We start from the raw sequence: 3018 nt of genomic DNA on the forward strand, positions 1-3018 counted from the left end.
TCCTTATTCTCTTTCCTCCCTTCTTCCCCTCCTTCTCCGCTTTCCTCCCCTCTTCCCTCCCCGTCCTTCTCCCTCTCCCTATTCTCTTTCCTCTCTTCTTCCTCTCCTTCTCCGCTTTCCTCCCCTCTTCCCTCTCCGTCCTTCTCCCTCTCCCTCTCCCCTCTCCTCCCCTCTTTCCCCTCACTTCTCTCTCCCTCTTTAACGAGACCGTAAAGAGCTGGAAACCCATTCAGCCAAGACACCGCGGGACATAAGAAGACTTTGAAAACCAGCCATCCGTGGTGAGCAGGAGTTTCGCACATATATCTGTGTGTGTGTGTGTGTGTGTGTGTGTGTGTGTGTGTGTGTGTGTGTGTGTGTGTGTGTGTGTGTGTGTGTGTGTGTGTGTGTGTGAGAGAGAGAGAGAATGAGTGAGTGAGTGTGAATGTGTGTGATTGAGAGTGAGTGAGTGTGCCTGTGTCTGTGCGTGTGCGTGTGAATGAATGAATGAATGAATGAATAAATGAGTGAGTGAGTGAGTGAGAGAGTGAGAGTGGTTTATTTGTCTTTGTTCCTTTCATTTCTTTCGTTGCTACGGAAATAAGGAACTGATGTATAGATAAGAGAAAGAGAACTATGTAAGCAAATAAAGGCATCTAATAAGGGTCGTGGTCACAAAACAATTCAATACAAAAATGCGTTCGCAGCCTACGTATGTTCAAATACATACTCTTTTTTCACTTTGTTATTACATATCTAGATGCTTGAGGTAAAAATAATAGTTTTTAGTATAAATATTGTTAACAAGGTCTTTAAAAAACAGCTATTACTCTTCCATTTCAAAAAGAATCACACGCACCCTACCTTCCGTACAGTAGCCAGAATTACCTACTCTAATTTCCATAACCATCCTATGGCATTAGGTTTCCTTCGCCATCGAGGTGCATATAAGCAGCCGCCAGTCCCTCTGCCTCCTCCTCAGCTCCGTCCCAAACCCCGGTGGTCGAAAGAAGAGGAAATGTAAACATCACACTTTACGCCCGCACAGAGGGAGCAAACACCACGGTTCCTCCTTCGCTTCTTTCTTAACTATGTCAAGCATGAGCCTAACGAGCATCGCAATTGCCAATTACGGCCCCTAACAGCCTCCGGAAGGGCTTCTCGAGGAGGCCATTTTTCTTGCCCGAATACCTCACTTGAGAGTATAATGTTACCTCGCAAACTTTTCGGTCTGCATTCCGACATTGGCCCGCCGAAGCCCTCGCCAGGCCAGGGCTGTCAACCACTTGGGGGAGGCGAGGCGCGTGTGTGTTCGACTAATATACTTCGTTTCTAATTTCAGCTTCGCCAGGATGGCCGCGTTCATGTGGGGCGGTTTATATGCGGCTTCATAAATAAGAGACTATGTATATGCATGTATTCAAAAAATTTAAAGTCAAAATGAGGAAGGAAAAGAGGGCTGACCACTGCATTTTCTTCTAACGTCTGTACGGTTGGGTTGGCCAGCCTGCAAGGAGCAAGGTAATGCATTATGGCGGGAAGCTTCGTGATCGGAGCGACACGCAAAGTAATTGTTTTACAGCAGGTGTCAACAGCTTATATTACCACTCATGCCATTCCGGAGTTCCAGAATCCAGTCGGCCGTAATTTGGGGCCTCGCTAAGTACCTCGATGACAACACAGGCCCTGAGTTGATCGTCCTTGATGGCAGCATAAACTACCGGCCGAGAGCCCAAGCTTCGTTATTCCTAAATGATGGTATTTGACTCTCGACGTCTATGCCACGACATTCCTGCTCCCACAGGTGTCGGGCGGCGGCGCGGGCGGCGAGGCGCACACGAAGCCTCCGCGGGTTGCTCTCCTCACTCCGCGCTTTGCAACTTGCACGCCCGGCGAAACCGTTGCGGGGGTGGGAGGAGCAGGGGCAGGGGGCACGGGAGTAGATGCCAAGCGTCGCTATCATTAGAGACACTTAAGTGGTCCTTGAGGTTCTCCTGTAGCATGACTCTGTGGTCTTTAAGTAGGCTAACTCCCCCTCGCCCTGTGCGGAGGTGGGAGAGCACGGCGACGGAAAGAGATATAGCGTGAGACAGCCAGCCATGCCGTTAATAAAAAGACCAGAAAGGTATGCGAAACAGTCATTAATTAACATAATTTGTGTGTTCATTATATACTTTCCTTAGTAATTGCTCACAAACGTCTACATTTTCTTTTTTTCTTTCATTTTATTAGTTTTTTTAGTACCAAAATACTATAATGACATTGCACCGATGTACACACACATTTTACAGCACGACAAGCAGGTTCCATTGCAGGGTCCCTTCGGAGCGGATGGAAGCAATATAGCTTGAGTAAGGCACGGCTGCCGGCGAAGGAGGCGGTGCAGAAGATCAGTATGCTCCTCTAGCACAAAGGCCAAGCTGCAAATGATATGTGTATATATATACATATACATATACCTATAAATAATATATATATATATATATATATATATTCATACAGGCAAATATATATTAATTTATCTATATATATATATTTATATATATATATATTAATGTATACATTCTCGCAAATGAGAAAAGCCGCGCCACAGTGTCTCAGGCGCAGCGGCGCGCACCGCCGCCGCGTCGCGCCGCCTCCCGCGGAATGCCTGCGCCGTCCCCTCCGACGCCGCCTTGTGTGGCAGCAAGATAAACTATGTGATTAATTCTAAACATTTATAAAGCGACATTGCTGGGATGGCCGGACGCTGTTTTCGAGGAGGCGTTTTTTCTCGCTTTTTTCTCTCCTGCGGCTGCGGCGGCGCGGTCGGGTCGAGGGGGGGGGGGGGGGGGGAGAGAAGGAGAAGGAGAAGTCACACAGAAATAGGTGATCGTAAAAATACGACCGTGGGTACGTAAGTAGGTGTGTGTGTATAAATATATGTAAATATAAAATTAAATATATATATATTAAAAATATATATATATACATAAATATAAATAAATATGTATGTATGTGTATATGTGTGTGTGTGCACATATATATATATATATATAT

The sequence above is a fragment of the Penaeus chinensis genome, chromosome 29 (assembly GCF_019202785.1).
Source record: "Penaeus chinensis breed Huanghai No. 1 chromosome 29, ASM1920278v2, whole genome shotgun sequence".
Lineage (NCBI taxonomy): Eukaryota > Metazoa > Arthropoda > Malacostraca > Decapoda > Penaeidae > Penaeus > Penaeus chinensis.